This window comes from Lissotriton vulgaris, chromosome 4_1, assembly GCF_964263255.1.
Source record: "Lissotriton vulgaris chromosome 4_1, aLisVul1.2, whole genome shotgun sequence".
Taxonomy (NCBI): domain Eukaryota; kingdom Metazoa; phylum Chordata; class Amphibia; order Caudata; family Salamandridae; genus Lissotriton; species Lissotriton vulgaris.
The window spans coordinates 964,973,706-964,999,121 of NC_141691.1; the positions used below are offsets into that span (position 1 = coordinate 964,973,706).

At 42.6% G+C, this 25,416-nt stretch overlaps 1 protein-coding gene across 1 annotated transcript in view; it reads left to right on the forward strand.

Moving 5' to 3' along the window:
• Positions 1 to 25,416, forward strand: part of CNDP2 (carnosine dipeptidase 2) — a 171,184-nt gene that overhangs the window by 66,900 nt on the left and 78,868 nt on the right. The gene's annotated exons all lie outside the window — the stretch shown is intronic.

Consider the following 25,416-nt stretch of genomic DNA (forward strand, 5'->3'; position numbering starts at 1 on the left):
TTGTATAGATTATTATTTTTTTAATTGTTTTATTTTTATGGTCTTACTTAAGCACCTGACTGTAGCCATTGGTTTATCATTTGTGTGTGTGTATGTGTATATATGCATATATAATATATATATATTCACTGAAATAACCATAGGTTTCACACCAGTTATAGTTAGGAATTTGCATTTAAAAAACCTATTAAATTCACTGAAAAAACCATAGGTTTGACACCAGTTATAGTTAGATGGAAACTTTACTGACATAAAACCATTGAAATTCCCCCTACAAGCCAAAGGAGCACATTGTCTGGGAGTTTTTTAAAATCCCAAAGGGCCTCAAGAAAGTGAATGCGCCATTGGTTACTTGTCTGATCTGTGGCACTGTACTTTCCAGTGGGAACCCTGCCAAAAAAAATATTCTTTTGGCAACACCATGATTCGCCGCATGCAACGCCGGCACCCTAACAACTATGCTGCGGCAGAGGTCAGAGACATGACCAGAAACCCTCACCAATCTTCTCCCAGCACCTCCCAAAGTACCCAACCCACTCAATCGGGACCAGAGGCAAGGGAGATGGTCCCAAACATCCAAACCCAGTTTGGAAATTTCAAAATAGTGTGCATATTTTGTGGGCGTACAATTTGCTATGGTGAGCAAAGTGTTAAACTCATCACCCGTGCTGGTGACCACCACAAGTGCCCAAAGAAACCGTAGTTTTTTTCCTGATTTTTTTTTTTTTTTTTTTTTTTTTTTGCTCGTTGAGCCGTTTACAATTTCCTGTTTTTTGTTTGTCCCCATAAAAACTCCCCAAAAATTATAAAATTGTTCATAAAATGTTCCTAAAAAATAAAACAAAAAGAATAAAAAAACAGTTCTTTTTAGAACTACCTCCAATTTATAAAAAAAATGCTACATGTTTTAAAAATCTGTCCTTTTTTCCCCATGGTAGGCTCCCCGGTGCGCGTACCAGGCGCTCCCACTGCGCAAATCGAAAAAAAAAAAGTTTTTATTTTGCCCATCAAACCTAGGGGGTGGGGGGGGGAATCTACCCTGCCCCCTTTTGATCATTTCCCCCTTTGTTTTTGCCACCTCTTGTGTCTTGATCCTACAGAGACACAAGATGGCGGCCGCTCCGGACTGTTTGGAATGTAGACAGACACCCGAGAGCCAATCCGCTTTCCGCGCGCGAACTCTCGTAGCGCGCTAGAGCGCGTCCCGGTGCGCGCTTAGATATACCTTTGAACCTAAATCACTCAAAATCCACTGGAGCACATATCTTGAGACATAGCAAAGGCAGTCCCTACAATTTTGCCAAGTTTGGAGGAAATCCATTCAGCCGTTCGGGCTAAAAGGGAGTCCAACCACCCTATGGAAATTAACATGGGGAAAACACGTTTTGGGACCCCCCTTTTATCTTGGCCCAGCTTGACGAATCCCCCCAACTTTCAGGGAAGGAGCGCAGCGAGGCAAATGTCAGAATTTTCAGGCAGATTCCTCATCCGGCGCCAAAGTTATTCCCAATAGAATGTTGCGGTTTCCCTATATTAAATAATCCTAACTATAACTGCCTACTGGCGACCGCCAGTAGTGTGTGTGTATATATATATATATATATATATATATATATATATATTCACAGAAAAAACCATAGGTTATAGTGGATATATAGTTAGGAATTTGCATTTACAAAACCTTAAATTCAATGAAAAAACCATTGGTTTTAGGCCATATATAGTTAGGAATTAGCATTTACAAAACCTTATTTTACTCGCATAAAACCATTGAAATTCCATATATAGTTAGAAGCGCTAACTATATATCGCGCACCCGCAATCCACTGCTGATGATGTCACATATTACATCATTCATGACATGGTCAGTGACATCACTGATGACATCACTGATGACATCTCAAATGACATCACTGATGACATCACTGATCACAACATCCAGTGATTGTATGTGTCTGTAAAGTTTAAATATGTTTTACATATTGAAGAATGAGTGGATGTATAAGTGTCTGGATGAAGAATTTAGTAGGTGCATGACTGACTGTATGAAAGAGTGATTAAATGTGTCTCACTGAGTGCATGGGTTAGTGACTAAACTGTCTTAATTTGTGCATCAGTATGTTTGTTGTTGTGTAAGCTGCTGCATGTGTTGATCAGTAGCTATGAGAGTGGCCATATGGGTTATTGATTGGTTGCCCAAGTATTTGAATGGGAGGCTGAGTGTGTGTGTGGGTGGCTGGGAGGTGCGTGACTCTGTGCATAGATGTGTAAGCAGTTGATTCACTAGGAGTATGAGTTCAAGAGTGCATGTGGAAACCGCTATATGGGCGGTTGACTGTGCATGGGTGTGTTGGTGAGTGAATGGATTTCTCAGTGCTACATGTGCAAGTAAGTACGTATGTAAAACACAATACATGTGAGAGTTGAAATATATAAATAACTGAACAGAAGAGCCAGTGAATGTGTGAGTGGCTGTATCGATCACTGTGAGCTTGTATCAGGGATTATATAAGAGAGTAAATATGTGTTATTATATGTTTGAATAAGTAAGATGTGTATAACTGTATAGTTGAGGAAATGGAGGTGTGATTGATTCTTTGCATGACTGACTAGGTGTGTGAGTAACTCCATGGATGAGTGACAGTCTGTGAGTGTCTGTTTATACTGAGTGTATGTAAGGTTATATTAGAGTCTGAAGAGGTTCATTGTATTATCACATGAGTGATGTGATCAGTGATGACAAATGAGATGTCATCAGTGATGTCATTTGAGTTGTCATCAGTGATGTCATCAATGATGTCATTTGAGATGTCATCAGTGATGTCATTTGAGTTGTCATCAGTGATGTCATCAGTGATGTCACTGACCATGTCATGAATGATGTAATATGTGACATCATCAGCAGTGGATTGCGGGTGCGCGATATATAGTTAGCGCTTCTAACTATATATGGAATTTCGATGGTTTTATGCGAGTAAAATAAGGTTTTGTAAATGCTAATTCCTAACTATATATGGCCTAAAACCAATGGTTTTTTCATTGAATTTTCAAGGTTTTGTAAATGCAAATTCCTAACTATATATCCACTATAACCTATGGTTTTTTTCTGTGAATTTCATTGGTTTTTTAATAGCAAATATGAAAAGCTTTAAAATGTCAAGTACGTGATAGATAAAAACATTTTCGTATTTATGCACGCTGATGTGCTTTGAACGCTGCACCGCCCCCCCTCCCCTCTTTTGTCTTAGTAGTACTCTCTCTTTGCAGATACTGAAGGGTAGTTAACGCAGGCCTTTACCCCCGTTGTAATCCGTCGTGCCTACTTGTCTCTCCATTTGATTGATTGTTGTCCAAGCATTTACTGTTTTAGAATTGGTTCTCTTTGGATCATTCTCTATTTACAAACAAGCACAAAGTCGCAATACTCTGTTTAGTCTTTGCAGATAGTGAAAAATCGTGTAAAAAAATAAAAGTAATCTAGCAAAATCAGTAGGCCACTAATTGGATCTCTTTTTGACCTCGCTAAAATAGAAATATTAGGAACAACCCTTCATGAGAAATACGAAAATAGTGAGATGAACTGAGCTCCACACCATGAGGGCTGCAAGACAGCTCGGCTCCATCACCCATCCCGCACAAAATAACGACAAACCCTATGCAAATATTAAAAATATAGACAACACACCAGCAAAGAAACAGGGTAAAACATTTTATTAAAAAACTATTTACATAACGTTGGTTTATAAGATGATGTCAGTAGTGGACCGATGTGTGAATAGATCGAAAGCAGCACAAGGCTCCAAGATCCGGATGGCAAGCTCCTGGATGTTGGGTGCCATAGTTTAGAGTTCTGAATTTGAGCCTTTTTCAATGCCTGTGCTTTGTTGAATCAAAATGGCGGCTTGACACAAAGCTGACTCAAGCGTTGCTACTGATGCTATGCAGACCAAAACTGGTTTTCAGTTTGTACATTTTTCTAGATTTTTCAATCCAAGTTTGGTTGACTTTGTAGAACGATGGCTTCAGATTTTCAACATACGGTGTGGTGGCGCTGACTGGGAGGGGGCGCTTCGCTCCTGCCCCCTCCCCAAGTAAGATTTTCATACGTGAAAGTACGTTAATGGTTTTGGTCCCTGAGATGCTTCGATGTCACTGCCATTCTCAAATAGCATACGTTCTGGATGTTGGGTGCCATAGTTAAGAGTTCTGAGCAGTGCTTGTAACACTGTCTGAAGCTTATTTCCACCTACTGCAGCTTCACTATCTCAAAGTAAGTGAGTGTCGTTTGTGGACCTGACTGCATTAGAAAACAATGTGATATGTTAGCTTCCTAAACAGCTTGACGGAGGCCCCTGAGGGGCGGTGTGATGGCCATGGACTCGGAGAAGACGCTTGGCTCCGACACCCTCCCCAAGTCTTATAGCACTGGTGTAGCCTGAGATCGCCCCCGACATAGGCGGCCGGCTCCCGGGGTCCGGCGGAACTTTTTGCCTTTTGATGACTCTTCAATTCTGGACCTTGTCCCACAATCCGTTTGACCTGAAGACAAGCTGTAGTGGGGCGCCCCTTTACCGTTTTAGTTGCCATTCCGCCCGCTTTTGCTACACTGTGCCTCTTCCGCCATTCAGCTGTTTACCGCCCGCTCTTGCGACTACAGCGTCTCGCTCACCATCTAGTTGAGTTGCTCCCGCTCTTGCGGTGCAGCGATAGGCGGCTGCCACAGGACTCTCAAAATGGCGGCCGGCTCTTCGGTTTTGGGCCTGGTCCACTAAAATGGCCCTGGGACACCTTGGAACTCGGACGCTTCCCTGATAGGGCTTGGGTCCCATTCTCGAAAAGCGTCCCCTCAGCCGTGAAGATTCTACAAAAGTCTTGGGGGCCTCCGACTCCCGCAGGCTTCTGGTGGGGAGCGGCTGCCATGATTGCTCGTGGAATGGCCACGACGGAGCTACGAGATGGTGGTGGTCTCATGCTGACGCCAGCTTTAGTCTGAAACATCCAGAAACACTATAGACTACCAATTCGATCAGTTCCGGTAGCGCCCCAACGTGACCCGGAAGAGAAGAACTTGCCCTCCCCTCTTTGACTGATGGTTCTTGTTGCCTGTCCCCTCTGTTGTCATTTAACAGAACTTTTTGGACTGCTGAAAGGGGTTGTGTTCTGAACGCTGGTTGGTGGAGACATTTAGACTATATTCTTGACCTACGTTGTCGCGTAATGCGTTGTATGACACGCCGCGTTAGCGCACCCGGAAGTGATCCGAGGCGCGGCGCGCAGCGCGTAACGTAAGCATAACAGGTCATGTGACTTGTTAATAAAACTTTTCATTGGTTCATTTTACTTTTGTTAATTTAATGATGAAAAGCTTGGTCATATGACCTAAAAATTACGCTTTTTATTATTTTCGAACAATATTTTTTTTTCAAACATATGTTATAATATTCCAGGCTAATGTACTTTCCCGGAAAATTTACAACTGTCTTGCAAGTAAAATATATTCCTTTTTCGAGAAAAAGGGCGTTTCTTCCTTCCATGACGGAGCCGTTGAGTAAAAGAGATTCGGCCTGCTGTCTTAGTCGCCGATACGCCTGATTATCAGATTCTTATCGATCACTTTATGTTGCAGACATGAAAAACACAACTGCCCTTGACCATTTATCTTTACTGCGTTCCTACATATTATACCTTTTATCCGTCATGTAATTGGACTGCTTTATTTCACTTGCCTTTTACTGATTCGAAAACAGTGACTAAAAGTAAAAACTTTACCAATGTAAATACTACTACCGTGTTTTGTTTTAAAAACCTTTATTGTGAAAATGTCAGTATACAAATACGGGCCTATAACCACGTGGGCCGGCCACGGAGCAAACTGAAATCGTATATGATGAGGAGACATTTACACTGTAGAGGAACGTAACGAGCGGGCCATTAGGTTGCAAGAACTAAGGTGTCTAACAGTTGCGGAATCGGTGGACATACATTTTGTAATTAAAATAGAGCAGGGCCACTTACAATAACATTTTCTAGATATACATTTGCGGGCAAGGAGTTACGAGTCCCATTTATACCGGCGCCATTTTGGGCGAGGCCGGGCAGGTCCAAGATATAGTCAAAATGTCTCCACCAACCATCGGCCAGACCAGAACCCCTTTCGGCCCTTTATGCTACAAGATGGTGTCTTCCATTCAGAAAATATTGTTGGCAGCATTTTGAAAGGAAACAGAAACAGCCGTTCTCCTAGTGAGTTTCACATTGTTACATTTAGGAAGAATGTTGAAGAGTAGTATGTGCAAAATCTGAAGCCATTTTTCTACAAACTCTCAATCAGACTTGGATGGAAAAAAAAAACCTGAAGAATGTACAAACTGAAAACCAATTTTTGTCTGTATAGCATCAACAGTAACGCTTGAGTCAGCTTTGTGTCAAGCCGCCATTTTCATTCGATCAATAGCGTCCCCCTGCACACATTCAGGGACCTGGTCGTGTCTTCAGATGAAACGCATTGTAGGAAAAGAAGCAGAAAGGAAAAGGCAAAAAGTTCCGCCGGACCTAGTGAAGCTGCAGCAGGTGCAAATAAGCTTCAGACAGTCTTACAAGCACTGCTCAGAACTCTCAACTGAGGCACTCAACTTCCAGGACTTGCCATTCGGATCTTGGCGCCTTGTGCTGGTTCCGACCTATTCACACATCGGTCCACTACTGACATCACCTCATAAGCCAACGGGGCACCCCACGCCGACTTTCGGCGCAGCATTGTAGGATGGCCACACCAGTGCGGCAACTTGCTGGACACAACATCGGGGCCATCCAGATCTCGGCGCGTTCGACTCACTGTACCGCAACAGTGACCGCAACTCAGCTGGACACGCCGTCTTTCGGCGCAGCATTGTAGGATGGCCACACCAGTGCGGCAATTTGCTGGACACCACCTCGGTGCCATCCGGATCTCGGCGCGTTCGAGTCACTGTACCGCAACAGTGACCGCAATTCAGCTGGACACGCCGTCTTTCGGCGCAGCATTGTAGGATGGCCACACCAGTGCGGCAATTTGCTGGACACCACCTCGGTGCCATCCGGATCTCGGCGCGTTCGAGTCACTGTACCGCAACAGTGACCGCAACTCAGCGGGACACGCCGTCTTTCGGCGCAGCATTGTAGGATGGCCACACCAGTGCGGCAATTTGCTGGACACCACCTCGGTGCCATCCGGATCTCGGCGCGTTCGAGTCACTGTACCGCAACAGTGACCGCAACTCAGCTGGACACGCCGTCTTTCGGCGCAGCATTGTAGGATGGCCACACCAGTGCGGCAATTTGCTGGACACCACCTCGGTACCATCCGGATCTCGGCCCGTTGTGCTGCCTTCGGCCTATTCGTACATCGGTCCGCTACTGACGCCGCCTCACGTGCCAACGGATTTTCTACGCTTTTTGTAGCCCTATGCCGCATAACAGGTCATGTGACTTGTTTATAAAACTTTTCATTGGTTCATTTTACTTTTGGTTTCCTAAAGATGGAAGGCTTGGTCATATGACCTAAAAATAACACTTTTCATTGGTTTAGAACATTTTTTTTTCCCAAACGATGAAAGCCCCACCTTGTTTCTGGATCATTCAGACTGAAGCTGGCGTCAGCATGAGAGCACCACCATCTCGTGGCTCCGTCGTGGTCATTCCGCGAGCAATCATGGCAGCCGCTCCCCACCGGAAGCCTGCGGGAGTCGGGGGCCCCCAAGACTTTTGTACAATCTTCACGGCTGAGGGGACGCTTTTCGAGAATGGAGCCCAAGCCCTAGCAGGCAAGCGTCCGAGTTCCAAAGTGTCCCAGGGCCATTTCAGTGGACCAGGCCCAAAACCGAGGAGCCGTCCGCCATTTTAAGAGCCATGTGGCAGCCGCCTATCGCTGCACTGCAAGAGTGGGAGCAACTCAACAACATGGTGAGCGAGACGCTGTAGCCGCAAGAGCGGGCGCAACTCAGCTAGATGGCCGCCACCTGGGGAGGCCCGTTCACGCCGCCTCCCCCACCCCCGGGCCGCCGCACGCCAATTTTCGGAGCAGCATTGTAGGATACCAAAACCAGTGCGGCAGTTTACTGGACATCACCTGGGTGCCTGTCGTACATGTTGTGTCAGCCATGTGACACTGGACACAGACCGCTACTGACGAGGCCTCCCCCCGCACCACCCGGGACGCCCCACGCTGTTTTTCTGTGCTGCATTGTAGGATCCCTAAACCAGTGCGGCACCCAGGCGACATCACCTGGGTGCCGTCCAGAACTCTGCACGTTGTGCTGCCTTGGGACTATTCGCACAAAAGACAGCTTCTAACCATTGTTGCTTTTTGTGTTGAAAAATGTTTAAATTGTTTTTAGTTTTTGTTCCGTTCGTTAAAGTTAATAGTTAATAAAGTTTTATAATCTTACTTTGTTGGAGTGTTATCTATTTTTTTTAAAACGGGTGAATGGGGCCTTGAATCGGGTTATTGTCATGTGTGGGCTTTGGAAGTGTGCTGCTGCAGGATCGGACATTTCAAACTCAAATGCACGTTCTTTTTCTTACCTTTCCGAAGCATGGAGCGCAATAGCAGGCAGAGAAAGGGTGATGCACGTGTTGAACACTACCTGACCTGGCAAGTTGCTGGCAGTGCCCCCCCCGCCCGCTCCTGAAAGAGGGCACACACACACCGCCGCTCCGAGTACTTCACAAATCTTTAAAAGACCATGTGCTTGTTCATGAGGCTTAAATGGTTTATCACCTCTTCTAGAACCCCTGCATCGACCCTCTGACGTTTCCTGGAAAAATTACCATGTAACACAATACCAAGCCCTGTCAGCTGAAACCCCCAAGGAATCGTGGGGCATATTATCAAGGGGGTTTATCTCCGCTTTTTTGGCTTTAAAAGCCATGAAAGCGGAGATAAAATTATCTCCCTATTACCAAGCTGTCGCTAACACCAGTTAGTGACAGCTAAAAGGAGATAGCGACCATCTTGGGCCCCGCTTTGCATGTCAGTGATACTTATCACTAATGACATGCAAAGTGCCGTGCCAAGATGTTAGCGACTGGAAACAGTCCCTAACATCGCTATCTTCTATTACCAACTTTTGGACATATTCGCGCTAAGCGCGAATATCTCCAAAATCTAACACCTGCCCTGAGCAGTTCTTAGCCATGTTATCCAATGGGAGGTGGATAACATGGCTAAGAGCATTTGCTCGATAATACATGAATATCGCGGACTTTTCTGCGATAATAGCAAGGTTTATCTGCAATAAAAATCGCCGATGTGCGGCGATAATTTTTGTCTCTAAACAAGTTAGAGACAAAAATTATCGCTAGTTGTTCGTAATATGCCCCCGGGTTTTTGCTTGCAGAAATCGGGAGGCGGGAGACTAGCACTGAAATCAGTAGTCACACGCCTGAATCGGGAGGGTTGGCATGTCTGAATTCTCTACAGCTGGGGCCATAAACTACATCCGCAGGGGTAGGTGATAGCCTGGGACCAGCCTGGCATCTAAAATGGCTGCCGTGCACGACAAAATTGTGGCATTGGAAAAAAGGCAAGATGGCGCAGCCGCTGGAAGAGATGTATCAACATATATCAGCCTCCTCAGCCACCCTCAGGAAACATAGGGGATTAGGATACGTCTCCCGCACCCCCTTATACCTAGTACTTTAATTAACGAAGCACAAAATGGCGAATTCCCGTTTCGCTACCAGTTTGCGGCCCAGTTCGCGGCCCGTGAAGCGCTTCTACCGTGAAAAATCATTTTTTTTTCTTTTCCCCACGGGACCCTTTAATAACCCCAACAACATTCCTAGGGGGTCAAGAGGGGGATACCTTGCCCCCTTTCATTAAATTCCCCCTTAGTTTTTCACCTCTTCTTCTCTCTCGATCCTACCGAGAGACAAGATGGCGGCCGCTCCGGACTGTCACGCAGCCAAAAAAAAAAAAAGCTCACGCACAGCCGCTGGAAGAGATGTATCAACATATATCAGCCTCCTCAGCGACCCTCAGGAAACATAGGGGATTAGGATACATCTCCCGCACCCCCTTATACCTAGTAATTTAATTAACGAAGCACAAAATGGCGAATTCCCGTTTCGCTACCAGTTTGCGGCCCAGTTCGCGGCCCGTGAAGCGCTTCTACCGTGAAAAATCATTTTTTTTTTCATTTCCCCACGGGACCCTTTAATAACCACAACAACATTCCTAGGGGGTCAAGAGGGGGATACCTTGCCCCCTTTCATTAAATTCCCCTTTCGTTTTTCACCTCTTCTTCTCTCTCGATCCTACCGAGAGACAAGATGGCGGCCGCTCCGGACTGTTTAGAATGTTGACAGACACCGGAGAGCCAATCAGCTTTCTGCACGCAAAGTTCCGAAACGCGAAAAGTAAGCGGACCGGATCGCTGCCCGGAGCGCTGTTACAGATATATATCTTGATTTAAACGTTAATTTCTCAAAATCCACTGAAGCACATATATTGAGACCTAGCAAAGGCACATCGGGCTAACAGTCCCTACAATTTTGCCAAGTTTCGTGCAAATCCATTCAGCCGTTCGAGCTAAAAGTAAGTCCAACCGCCCTATGGAAAACTCAATGCAAAAAACGCGTTTTGGGACCCCCCTTTTTTCTCAGCCCCCCCCCCTTGACGAAACCCCACCAAATTTTCAGGGGCTGCTCAGAAACAAAATGTGCCATTTTCCTGAAAATTTCAGCCGATTCCGTCTACAAACGCCAAAGTTATTAGACATAGAATTTTCAGAAATCCCATAGGGAATTAATCCTAACTATATATACCTACTGGCGATAGCCAGTAGGTAATATATATATATATATATATATATATATATATATATATATATATATATATATATATATATATATATATATATATATATATATATATATATATATATATATATATATATATATATATCTATATATCTATATCTCCTACTGGCGGTCGCCAGTAGGTAGTTATAGTTAGGATTTTTTTCAATGTTAAATCTCAAAATTCTATTTGGAATAACTTTGGCGCCGGTTGACGAATCTGCCTCAAAATTTCCTGAAAATGGCCTCGCGTCGTTCCGGTCCTTCCCTGAAAGTTTGGGGGGGGGATTCGTCAAGCGGGGGCTGAGATAAAAGGGGGGTCCCAAAACTCGTTTTCCCCATGTTAATTTCCATAGGGCGGTCGATTTCACTTTTAGCCCGAACGGCTGAATGGATTTCCACCAAACTTGGCAAAATTGTAGGGACTGGTAGCCCGATGTGCCTTTGCTATGTCTCAAGATATGTCCTCCAGTGGATTTTGAGTAATTAAGGTTCAAAAAAATATATATATCTATAGCCGCGCTCCGGTACGCCCACCGGGCGCTTACCGCGACTTGCACGCAGAAAGCTGATTGGTTCTTGGGTGTCTGTAAACATTCTAAACAGTCCGGAGCGGCCGCCATCTTGTGTCTCGGTAGGATCGAGACACGAGAGGTGGCCAAAACAAAGAGGGAAATGACCATAAGGGGGCAGAGTAGACCCCCCTTGACCCCCTAGGTTTGATGTGGGGGCCATAAAAGGGCCCCGCGGGGCAAAAAAAAATATTTTTATTTTTTATTTTCGCGGGGTGAGCGCCCGGTACGCGCACCGGTGCGCGTACCGGGGAGCTTACCATGGGGAAAAAGAATGACAGTTTTAAAAGAAGCTGTTTAAAAAAAAATGTTTTGTTGTTTTTTTATACATACACATACATATATATAAATGCATATGCATATATATATGCGTATATGTGTGCGTGTAGAGAGAGGTAGAGAGGTAGAGGTGTAGAGGTAGAGAGGTAGCGGTAGAGAGGTAGAGATTAGTAGAGAGAGAAGAAGAGAGAGGTAGAGAGAAGTACAGAGCAGTAGAGAGAGTAGCAGAGAGTGAGTAGTAGAGATTAGTACAGTGAATAGTAGAGTGAGTACTAGAGAGTAGTAGAGAGTGAGTAGTAGAGAGTGAGAAGTAGAGAGTAGTAGTAGAGTGAGTAGTAGAGTGAGTAGTAGAGAGCAGTAGAAAGTGAGTAGTAGAGTGAGTAGTAGAGAGTGAGTAGTAGAGAGTGAGTAGTAGAGAGTGAGTAGTAGAGAGTAGTAGAGAATGAGTAGCAGAGAGAATAGTAGTGAGTAGTAGAGAGTGAGTAGTAGAGAGTGAGTAGTAGAGAGTAGTAGAGAGCAGTAGAGAGAGTAGCAGAGAGTGAGTAGTAGAGAGTAGTACAGAGAGTAGTACAGAGAGTAGTACAGAGAGTAGTACAGAGAGTAGTACAGAGAGTAGTACAGAGAGTAGTACAGAGAGTAGTAGAGAGTGAGTAGTAGAGGGTGAGTAGTAGAGAGTGAGTAGTAGAGAGTGAGTAGTAGAGAGTGAGTAGTAGAGAGTGAGTAGTAGAGAGTGAGTAGTAGAGAGTGAGTAGTAGAGAGTGAGTAGTAGAGAGTGAGTAGTAGAGAGTGAGTAGTAGAGAGTGAGTAGTAGAGAGTAAGTAGTAGAGTGAGTAGTAGAGAGCAGTAGAAAGTGAGTAGTAGAGAGTAGTAAAGAGTGAGTAGTAAAGAGTGAGTAGTAAAGAGTGAGTAGTAAAGAGTGAGTAGTAGAGAGTGAGTAGTAGAGAATGAGTAGCAGAGAGAATAGTAGTGAGTAGTAGAGTGAGTAGTAGAGAGAGAGTAGTAGAGAGAGAGTAGTAGAGACTAGTAGAGAGAGAGTAGTAGAGAGAGTAGTAGAGAGAGTAGTAGAGTGAGTAGTAGAGTGAGTAGTAGAGAGTAGTAGAGTGAGTAGTAGAGAGTAGTAGAGTGAGTAGTAGAGTGAGTAGTAGAGTGAGTAGTAGAGTGAGTAGTAGAGTGTAGTAGAGTAGTAGAGAGTAGTAGAGAGTAGTAGAGAGTAGTAGAGAGTAGTAGAGAGTAGTAGAGAGTAGTAGAGAGTAGTAGAGAGTAGTAGAGAGTAGTAGAGAGAGTAGTAGAGTGAGTAGTAGAGTGAGTAGTAGAGGTTGAGTAGTAGAGTGAGTAGTAGAGGTTGAGTAGTAGAGTGAGTAGTAGAGGTTGAGTAGTAGAGAGCAGTAGAAAGTGAGTAGTAGAGAGTAGTAAAGAGTGAGTAGTAAAGAGTGAGTAGTAAAGAGTGAGTAGTAAAGAGTGAGTAGTAAAGAGTGAGTAGTAGAGAGTGAGTAGTAGAGAATGAGTAGCAGAGAGAATAGTAGTGAGTAGTAGAGTGAGTAGTAGAGTGAGTAGTAGAGAGTAGTAGAGTGAGTAGTAGAGTGAGTAGTAGAGTGAGTAGTAGAGTGAGTAGTAGAGTGAGTAGTAGAGTGAGTAGTAGAGTGAGTAGTAGAGTGTAGTAGAGAGTAGTAGAGAGTAGTAGAGAGTAGTAGAGAGTAGTAGAGAGTAGTAGAGAGTAGTAGAGAGTAGTAGAGAGAGTAGTAGAGTGAGTAGTAGAGGTTGAGTAGTAGAGGTTGAGTAGTAGAGTGAGTAGTAGAGGTTGAGTAGTAGAGTGAGTAGTAGAGGTTGAGTAGTAGAGAGTGAGTAGTAGAGAGTGAGTAGTAGAGAGTGAGTAGTAGAGAGTGAGTAGTAGAGTGAGTAGTAGAGAGCAGTAGAAAGTGAGTAGTAGAGAGTAGTAAAGAGTGAGTAGTAAAGAGTGAGTAGTAAAGAGTGAGTAGTAAAGAGTGAGTAGTAGAGAGTGAGTAGTAGAGAATGAGTAGCAGAGAGTAAGTAGTAGAGTGAGTAGTAGAGAGCAGTAGAAAGTGAGTAGTAGAGAGTAGTAAAGAGTGAGTAGTAAAGAGTGAGTAGTAAAGAGTGAGTAGTAAAGAGTGAGTAGTAGAGAGTGAGTAGTAGAGAGTGAGTAGTAAAGAGTGAGTAGTAAAGAGTGAGTAGTAGAGAGTGAGTAGTAGAGAATGAGTAGCAGAGAGTAAGTAGTAGAGTGAGTAGTAGAGAGCAGTAGAAAGTGAGTAGTAGAGAGTAGTAAAGAGTGAGTAGTAAAGAGTGAGTAGTAAAGAGTGAGTAGTAAAGAGTGAGTAGTAAAGAGTGAGTAGTAGAGAGTGAGTAGTAGAGAATGAGTAGCAGAGAGAATAGTAGTGAGTAGTAGAGTGAGTAGTAGAGAGAGAGTAGTAGAGAGAGTAGTAGAGTGAGTAGTAGAGGTTGAGTAGTAGAGTGAGTAGTAGAGGTTGAGTAGTAGAGAGAGAGTAGTAGAGAGAGAGTAGTAGAGAGAGAGTAGTAGAGAGAGAGTAGTAGAGAGAGAGTAGTAGAGAGAGAGTAGTAGAGAGAGAGTAGTAGAGAGAGAGTAGTAGAGAGAGAGAGTAGTAGAGAGTGAGTAGTAGAGAGTGAGTAGTAGAGAGTGAGTAGTAGAGAGTGAGTAGTAGAGAGTGAGTAGTAGAGAGTAGTAGAGAGTAGTAGAGAGTAGTAGAGAGTAGTAGAGAGTAGTAGAGAGAGTAGTAGAGTGAGTAGTAGAGGTTGAGTAGTAGAGGTTGAGTAGTAGAGGTTGAGTAGTAGAGAGAGAGTAGTAGAGAGTGAGTAGTAGAGAGTGAGTAGTAGAGAGTGAGTAGTAGAGAGTGAGTAGTAGAGAGTGAGTAGTAGAGAGTGAGTAGTAGAGAGTGAGTAGTAGAGAGTGAGTAGTAGAGAGTGAGTAGTAGAGAGTGAGTAGTAGAGAGTAAGTAGTAGAGTGAGTAGTAGAGAGCAGTAGAAAGTGAGTAGTAGAGAGTAGTAAAGAGTGAGTAGTAAAGAGTGAGTAGTAAAGAGTGAGTAGTAAAGAGTGAGTAGTAGAGAGTGAGTAGTAGAGAATGAGTAGCAGAGAGTAAGTAGTAGAGTGAGTAGTAGAGAGCAGTAGAAAGTGAGTAGTAGAGAGTAGTAAAGAGTGAGTAGTAAAGAGTGAGTAGTAAAGAGTGAGTAGTAAAGAGTGAGTAGTAGAGAGTGAGTAGTAGAGAGTGAGTAGTAAAGAGTGAGTAGTAAAGAGTGAGTAGTAGAGAGTGAGTAGTAGAGAATGAGTAGCAGAGAGTAAGTAGTAGAGTGAGTAGTAGAGAGCAGTAGAAAGTGAGTAGTAGAGAGTAGTAAAGAGTGAGTAGTAAAGAGTGAGTAAAGAGTGAGTAGTAAAGAGTGAGTAGTAAAGAGTGAGTAGTAAAGAGTGAGTAGTAGAGAGTGAGTAGTAGAGAATGAGTAGCAGAGAGAATAGTAGTGAGTAGTAGAGTGAGTAGTAGAGAGAGAGTAGTAGAGAGAGTAGTAGAGTGAGTAGTAGAGGTTGAGTAGTAGAGTGAGTAGTAGAGGTTGAGTAGTAGAGAGAGAGTAGTAGAGAGAGAGTAGTAGAGAGAGAGTAGTAGAGAGAGAGTAGTAGAGAGAGAGTAGTAGAGAGAGAGTAGTAGAGAGAGAGTAGTAGAGAGAGAGTAGTAGAGAGAGAGTAGTAGAGAGAGAGTAGTAGAGAGAGAGAGTAGTAGAGAGAGAGTAGTAGAGAGAGAGTAGTAGAGAGTGAGTAGTAGAGAGTAGTAGATAGTGAGTAGTAGGGAGTAGTGAGTAGCGAGTAGTAGGGAGTGAGTAGTAGAGAGTAGTAGAGTAGTAGAGAATGAGTAGTAGACAGTGAGTATTTGAGAGTAGTGGAGTAGGAGAGAGTAAGTAGTAGAGAGTAGTGGAGAATATTCCAAAGTTTGGCACAGCACCACTTTCACAATGAGTCCAATCAAATCATATCACTTAGAGTCCTTATTGAAGCGCTGAATCTTGGGGTATATTAAAATGCTTTTATTTTCCTTACGTTTATGGACCACAGCCAGCCGAAACGTTTCGTTCTGTACAACAGAACTTCTTCAGGGCGTTCTTATTTCTTTCAAGTTATGTCGGTATCCAGTTGTCATATAACTAGATATTTCTTCCAAATGTTAGACGAGACATAAGTATATTCTTATTCAAAGTGACTAGGTATCAATTTTACCCACACAATTCGGGCAGACGAGTAATTTATAGCATCCTCAAAGTCTGTCTTTCAAAAATTCAAAAGTATAGGGCATGATAATCCAAATCCAAATGTTTCTCAAGAAAAGTCATTTACAATCGTTCGGAATATCGGTGTTTGGGCAGATATGATCCAGGGACCCCCAGTATGCAAGGGGAATTAGTCCCCCCTCTGCAAACGCGCCAGTGGCCTGCATTGCAGAGAGGTGTAACAAGGGTGTGGCCTCATTACACTTCTCTGCAATGCAGCTCCCTCGCGCATACTGGAGGCTCCTGGTGGACTAGTTGACCCCAGGGACCCCCAGTATGCAAGGGGAATTAGTTCCCCCTCTGCAAACGCGGCAGTGGGCTGCGTTGCAGAGAGGTGTAACAAGTGGCATAGTCTCATTACACCTCTGCAATGCAGCCCCTGGCGCATACTGGAGGTTGCAGGTGGGCTAATTGGCCCTCATGGGCCCCCAGTATGAAAGGGGAATTAGTTCCCCCTCTTCAAACATGCACGGGGCTGCGTTGCAGAGAGGTGTAAAAAGGGTTGTGGCTTCATTACACCTCTCTGCAATGCAGTCCCCTGGCGCATACTGGAGATTCCTGGTGGGCTTTCAGGTCTTATATAGTTAGGAATTAGCATTAAAAAAACCTTTGAAATTCACTGAAAAAACCATAGGTTTCACACCAGTTATAGTTAGGAATTAGCATTTAAAAAACCTTTGAAATTCACTGAAAAAACCATAGGTTTCACACCAGTTATAGTTAGGAATTAGCATTTAAAAAACCTATTAAATTCACTGAAAAAACCATAGGTTTCACACCAGTTATAGTTAGCTGGAAATTTTACTGACATAAAACCATTGAAATTCCCACGTTATAGTTAGTTGGACTCACTATAACTTGCGCGCCTGCAATGCACTGCTGATGACGTCACATATTACATCACTTATGACATGGTCCGTGACATCACTCATGACATCACTGATGACACCATCCTTGTGACAGAGTGACAGACCTAATTTCAGTGTAATGTAACGCTTGAAACACATATTCAAAAATAGAAACAAACATTTTCAAAAAAATGGAGATACCCAAACCAGTAACAACAACCAATTCAGTAATTCCACCATCTATATACACATCCACTCATTCACCAACAGTTCTATATAGTCACTCATATATATACTCACTCATCATATGTAGTGATACACCTATACATCCTGTTACACATCAGCAGTCATCCAAAAGTTACTCACACACATACTCACACATGCAAATAAACTATTGAACATCCATTTATTTGCATATACATTTATACACACACTACCACCTTACTTCTAAGGAAACTTACACATACTTACTCTCTAAAACAATCACTTATAGAAACACATACTTATTTAAACAGGAACTCCTACAATCCCTCACTATATATACTATACTCACTTATATACATCAATACTCACATATACTAGATTAAAACACATGTCGTTACTAATGAAGACACTAGTGAGACAGTCATTCACTCACTAACACACACATATACACACTCATCCACCCATACAGTCCTGCACATATGCTGTCTTCAAAACACATACAAACAGTGAGTCAGTCACCAACCCCTGCAGCCACTTATACACAAAGAGAAACACTGATACAAACATTTAAATATTTAAACAATACTCGCTAATATATGTATTCACTAAGATACACTTAATAAGCCAGTTAACCAACCAATTTTTTTTTTAAAAAACATCCATTTACACACTTATTTAAACATTTATTCTTCCATCGACCTTTACAAATACATATACAAAACAAATTTATTTTTCAGAAAGACACACATTCACTGGATGGTGTCATCAGTGATGTCATGAGTGATGTCACTGACCATGTCATGAGTGATGTAATATGTGACGTCATCAGCAGTGCATTGCAGGCGCGCAAGTTATAGTGAGTCCAACTAACTATAACGTGGGAATTTCAATGGTTTTATGTCAGTAAAATTTCCAGCTAACTATAACTGGTGTGAAACCTATGGTTTTGTCAGTTAATTTAATAGGTTTTTTAAATGCTAATTCCTAACTATAACTGGTGTGAAACCTATGTTTTTTTCAGTGAATATATATATATATATATATATATATACAGCACAGGTCACTCCTGAATCACCAATGTCTCGGCAATCTCACGAGGAAAAGACCAACGAATCCCAAGAATGCTGGCAAAAGGTACTTTATTTCATGAAGGTTACAGCATCGTTAGCAGATGAAGCGTTTCGGGCGATTGCCCTTGATCACATCAAAAATATTTCCCATCATGCCCTCTTTTTAACCACATTTGTATACACCATGTGACACAAACAATAAACATAAAGAAAATACTAGTAGGTCTATGTCACCATGTAATTCACAATATGTTTAACATGAATTTGGAGTGGCATATTGTGTTTGAAGTTGGTATAAAATATATATATATATATATATATATATATATATATATATATATATATCTTTTATTGGTGTCACCCATTCATTTGATGTCTGCATAAATGCTTTGTTTATATATATTGATCCACGAAAACAACAATAAAGTGTGTTGTGCTTGCGCTGTTACGCATGTGCAAAGAGTGCCAATAAATATATTGCAATATCAAAATTATATCCTATTCACAATATAAATAGATATAAAACAAATTTCAATAAAGTATGCTTATACAAATATCTATACATACTAATTCATGGTTTAAAAGTAAAACTGTACACACTTAAAAACCCTTTTCTGTTGGATATACATGTATTATACAATTTTATCATTTTGATATATTTTTTCATTTTAAAGTGCAATAGTGATGTTGTAAACTTGACACTCTAATGTGCAATATAACGCAGAGTATTAAAGTGCCATATCGGATCCTTTGTCTATATTGAACCAACTACCCGAACAATTGGGGACATCTTGGATAGATGGCAACCCCTGTTATGGTGATCATCGTGACCTACATTAAAATAATATTTGATAATGTGACTGGATTTCCACAGTGGGATCCATTATCCATCCCTGCTTTAAACAGTTGAAAGAAAAAGAGAGAATGTAAAAAGATCTTTTCTGGGTGTCGGACTGAAACATAATAATTATAATAAGTCAATGGACATTATTGGGTTGGAGCAAAGCCAACAATTTTTCTGCTATCATGAATGATGTAATATGTGACATCATCAGCAGTGGATTGCGGGTGCGCGAAATATAGTTAGTACAACTAACTATTGAGGAGCAATTTCAATGGTTTTGTATGAGTGAAATGTCCAGCTAACTAGAACACCCCTAAAACTTATAGTTTTTTCAGTGAATTTGCACGGTTTTTAAATGCTAATTCCTAACTATATAAGACCTGAAAGCCCACCAGGAATCTCCAGTATGCGCCAGGGTGCTGCATTGCAGAGGTGTAATGAGGCTAGGCCCCTTGTTACACCTCTCTGCAACGCTGCCCCCGTGCATGTTTGAAGAGGGGGAACTAATTCCCCTTGCATACTGGGGGTCCCTGGGGGCCAACTAGCCCACCTGTAACCTCCAGTATGCGCCAGGGGGCTGCATTGCACAGAGGTGTAATGAGGCTATGCCCCTTTTTACACCTCTCTGCAACGCAGGCCACTGGCGCGTTTGCAGAGGGGGGACTAATTCCCCTTGCATATTGGGGGTCCCTGGGTCATATCTGCCCAAACACCGAAATGCCGAACGATTGAAAATGACTTTTCTTGAGAAACATTTGGATTATCATGTCCTATACTTTGGAATTTTTGAAAGATTGACTTTGAGGATGCTATAAATTACTCCAGTCTGCCCGAATTGTGTGGGTAAAATTGATACCTAGTCACTTTGAATAAGAATGTACTTGCGTCTTGTCTAACATTTGGAAGAAATATCTAGTTATATGACAACAGGATACCGACATAACTTGATGGAAATAAGAACGCACTGAAGAAGTTCTGTTGTACAGAACGAAACTTGTCGGCTGGCTGTTGTACATAAACTTAAGGAAAATAAAAGCATTTGAATATACACCAAGATTCAGAGCTTCAATAAGGACTCTAAGTGATATGATTTGATTGGACTTATTGTGCAAGTGGTGCTGTGCCAAACTTTGGAATAGTCTCCACTACTCTCTACTACTTACTCTCTACTTCTCTACTTCTCTACTACTCATTCTCTACTACTCTACTACTCACTCCCTTCTACTCGCTATCTGCTACTCACTCTCTGCTACTCACTCTCTGCTACTCACTCTCTGCTACTCACTCTCTGCTACTCTCTCTCTGCTACTCTCTCTCTGCTACTCTCTCTCTGCTACTCTCTCTCTGCTACTCTCTCTCTGCTACTCTCTCTCTGCTACTCTCTCTCTGCTACTCTCTCTCTGCTACTCTCTCTCTGCTACTCTCTCTCTGCTACTCTCTATTACTCACTCTCTACTTGTCTCTACCTAGATGTGTGGTTAGGCTCCGCCCAGATATATGTGCTTTTGAAGTTATTTTTCATAAAAACCACGAGCAATTTATTTTCACCAAATATAGAAAAGGCACTTCTGCGTACCAGTTCCTGCAATTTTGCAAAGTTTGGTGTAATTCCATTCAGCAGTTCGGCTGTAGCCTTGTCTATTCGTCCAATGGAAATTAACATGGGGAAAACACGTTTTGGGACCCCCTTTTTTTCTTGCCCCCTGCATGACGAAGCCCCCCGAAACTTCCAGGGAAGAAGCGGAGCGGAGCTGGCCTAAATTTTGGATAATTACACGCAAATTCCTCAGTTATTCCCAATAGAATGTTAGATTTCCTATGGTAGCTAGGTCCTAACTATATATACCTACTGGTTATCGCCAGTAGGAAATATATATGTGTGTATGTGTGTGTGTGTGTGTGTGTGTGTGTGTGTGTATATATATATATATATATATATATATATATATATATATATATATATATATATATATATATATATATATATATATATACGAAAGTGGTCTAAGCTGCAGTCACCTGGCTAACAGCACGAATTTGCAGGAAGGTCGTTATGCAGGTTTTTACTCACAGCGCAGACAAGAGTGGAACAATGTCCGGACCCACTGGGGTTTTATTTTGTGTTGAGAAATTACATTCTGGAGCAGCTCACTGCAGCATTATCAAAATGAACTACAAACACCATCAGGCCCCGGGGGCGCCAACGCCCACTGGAGCAGGTGTTAATGTTTGAAAATTCCAGTGCTCCTCACAGAGTTCAAGAAGCCTCTGAGAAAATGCTCGGGTGAGCATGAAACGCGTCAGGCTATTAATCTGCATAGGACTTTGCTCTTACCTTATCACGCTGCTAACTTGCAAATTAAAACTAAAATGCTTTTACCTACCTGAATGCTGGCTCTTTCAAAAGGGGATGACTCTTACGTTGGAGAGATATATATATATATATATATATATATATATATCTCTCCATCGCCAGTAGGTAGTTATAGTTGGGACCTGTTTTCCATAGGAAATGCGCAACATTCTGTGTGCAATAACTTTGGCGCCGGTTGTATAATCTTCGCGAAATTTTCAAAACTTGTGGGGTGCTCCGGTCCGCTCCTATCCTGAAAGTTTGGGGATGATTTGTCAAGCAGGGGCTGAGAAAAATGGGAGGTCCCAAAATGTGTTTTCCCATGCAATTTCACATCGGAACCTTTAGTCGCAGCTACAGCCGGAACTGCTGAACGGAATGACACCAGATTTGGCAAAGAGGTAGTCCTTGGTTCAGACTCGCGCCTTTTTGTTAAATGGTGTAAATCTGTTCAGTAGTTTTTGATGTTAAAGGAAAAAACAAATATATATATATATATATATATATATATATATATATATATATATATATATACATATATATATTCGCTCCAAGGTTGTCCACCTTTGGAAAATGGAGAAGTGAGTTAGCGGTTGCGCACACCACTTCCGTTAAAGCCCCTGAGGAGAAGTAGATGGAGCTTCGAAACGCGTCGGGCAGATCTGTTACGTAGTGGCATCTACAAGCGGATCCCTGTCTTCACCTACACATAAATCAAACTGCTGCTTGTGTGCTACTCAAAGGTGGACAACCTGGAGCGACAATTTACACGTGGCAGTCCAGCCGTGGAGTATGCACCGCCCCGTTACCCTTGGGGGTCACGGAAGTTAAACAGCAGCCGTACATGGGATTGAGGACGGGCCCACTTACGGGGTCCATACAGGACTTGATTTGTGCTTTCCGCACCACACTTCCCATAATACAGTATCATTTGAGCCTCCCATCGGTGAGTGTGTCCTATGGAAAATGGAGAAGTGGGCTAGCGGTTGCGCATACCGCTGCCGTTAAAGCCCCTGAAGAGAAGCAGATGGAGCTTCGAAACGCGTCTGGCAGATCCATTACGGAGCGGCATCTACAAGCGGATCCCCATCCTCACCTTCACATAAATCAAGCTGCTGCTCGGGTGCTACTCAAAGGTGGACAACCTGGAGCGGAGATATATATATATATATCTCCGTCTGTCTGTGTCAGGGTGTGTAGATGGACATAGGCTATATAAATTTTTAAAAAAGTAAATTAAAAAAATTAAGTTTGCAAACAAAGTAGTCCCCTGAAAGTAGCGCCGGCCGGGACCTAGCGCTGGCCGCGACGTGCGTGAAGACTAAGGAGGAGCGGCAGTGCAGTGACTAGCGGCTGTGCAGTGAGGAGCGGCGGCACAGGTAAGGAAAGGGAAAGTTCAGTGCGAGACTGTGATATGCAGGGGGAGACAAGTAGGAGGCAGCAGTAAAGGAAAATGTCGGAGCGCGGGTGAGTCGGGGCGGAAGGGGGGGGGGCGAGTGAGTCGGGCGGGAGGGGGTCGGGGCGGGAGCGGGTGTACTGCCCCTTTCTGCCCTAGGCAACGCTGGGGCGGGCTGCTAGTATGTATATGTGTGTGTGTATGTATATATATATATATATATATATATATATATATATATATATATATATATATATATATATATGTATGTTTGCTTCTCACGGCTCTTCCACGGTGAAACCTCCCATAGTCCGGTGGCGCGTTCACGGCTGGCAGAGCCCCGCCAGCCAATTATTTTCCATACAATCCAAAATTAGACGCGCACTCAGAGGTAGAGTGATACAGTGTCGCTTTATTTGCTGTAACGCGTTTCGGAAGCCAAAACTCCCTTGCTCACACAGCAAGTCATTAGCTCTCCACCAGTTACATACACATGGCGAGATAGCCATAGAAACAGGACTGCACACACTTCATTTCATTTTGGCTGACATTTTGGAGTGTACTTTCTGAAACTTCTATTGTGAATAGTGTCTCATGTTTACACAACCACTTGTTTATGAAAGTGATTAAGGACATTAAATCATTACTTCTTTATACACATTTCATTCGCCACAGTGGCTGTTTGTACAGTCATTATATCTAAACCCCTCTTCTTTCGCCTAGTGGCTTAATAAGGGTTCAATGTCTCTGGTTAAAGCTTTATCTTTAAAAACAAAATAAAGTGCAAAAAACGTGAACTATAAGTGAAGAATTTTCTACTTAGTGAAGAAGTCTTCTACTCTATTTTCGTGAATCTTCAGGGTGACAGGCTCAATTCCTCGTGAAGTGCACGTGATCCCTAATATTTCATCTCGATTTCGCCTGTTAGAGTAAAACAAAATTTAAAATTACATTCTTATTCTCATTAAAACATTTTTACCAGCTTAGATGCTTAAACCAACATTCCTACATTGTGACCACCTTTATACTTATACATTTCATTTTTTACAGGATTCTTATTCCACTTTCATGAGTCATATAGATGAACTATCAGTTCCTCATGGTCATTGTGCCCATTCGGCTGTCTTGATTCTAGTTCTAGAATCCATTTGGACTCTTTTTTCCTCAGCTGTATCTCTCTGTTACCCCCTCTTTGGTTGTATCTCACCTGTTCAATAGCAAAGTATGTTAGCAGATTGCAGTTTGATCTGTGATACTGCGCAAAATGTCTTGCGACTGGGTATTGGGGGTCCTGATTGGTGATCGCCCTAAGGTGTTGCATCACCCTATTTTTGGCCATTACTGTTGTGCTGCCCACATATCTTTTTTTGCATGGACATTCAAGCACGTACACCACATGGGTGGTGCTGCATGTCAGGAATTGTGTTATCTTTCTTTTGGTCTTACCCTGGGGGAGTTCAAAGTCTTTTCTCATAGGGCTATGTTTACAGGCCTTACAGTGCCCACACGGAAAGAAACCTACCAGATTATGTTGGTTCCTATCTTTGTAGTTTGTAATGTCTCCCTTCGTAAGTATATCCCTCAAGCTATGACTCTTCCTGTAGGTGATGGCTGGTTTATCACTTAGTTCAGGGCCAATGATAGGGTCGCTTTTAAGGATATTCCAGTTTTTTGTAATTATTTTTCTTACTTTGTGAGACCCCCTATTGAATGTAAGAATTACCCTAGTGGTCTCATTTCCTTGCATTTCCTTCTCTTTAGTTATTAAAGTGCTTTAATAACTAAAGAGAAGGAAATGCAAGGAAATGAGACCACTAGGGTAATTCTTACATTCAATAGGGGGTCTCACAAAGTAAGAAAAATAATTACAAAAAACTGGAATATCCTTAAAAGCGACCCTATCATTGGCCCTGAACTAAGTGATAAACCAGCCATCACCTACAGGAAGAGTCATAGCTTGAGGGATATACTTACGAAGGGAGACATTACAAACTACAAAGATAGGAACCAACATAATCTGGTAGGTTTCTTTCCGTGTGGGCACTGTAAGGCCTGTAAACATAGCCCTATGAGAAAAGACTTTGAACTCCCCCAGGGTAAGACCAAAAGAAAGATAACACAATTCCTGACATGCAGCACCACCCATGTGGTGTACGTGCTTGAATGTCCATGCAAAAAAAGATATGTGGGCAGCACAACAGTAATGGCCAAAAATAGGGTGATGCAACACCTTAGGGCGATCACCAATCAGGACCCCCAATACCCAGTCGCAAGACATTTTGCGCAGTATCACAGATCAAACTGCAATCTGCTAACATACTTTGCTATTGAACAGGTGAGATACAACCAAAGAGGGGGTAACAGAGAGATACAGCTGAGGAAAAAAGAGTCCAAATGGATTCTAGAACTAGAATCAAGACAGCCGAATGGGCACAATGACCATGAGGAACTGATAGTTCATCTATATGACTCATGAAAGTGGAATAAGAATCCTGTAAAAAATGAAATGTATAAGTATAAAGGTGGTCACAATGTAGGAATGTTGGTTTAAGCATCTAAGCTGGTAAAAATGTTTTAATGAGAATAAGAATGTAATTTTAAATTTTGTTTTACTCTAACAGGCGAAATCGAGATGAAATATTAGGGATCACGTGCACTTCACGAGGAATTGAGCCTGTCACCCTGAAGATTCACGAAAATAGAGTAGAAGACTTCTTCACTAAGTAGAAA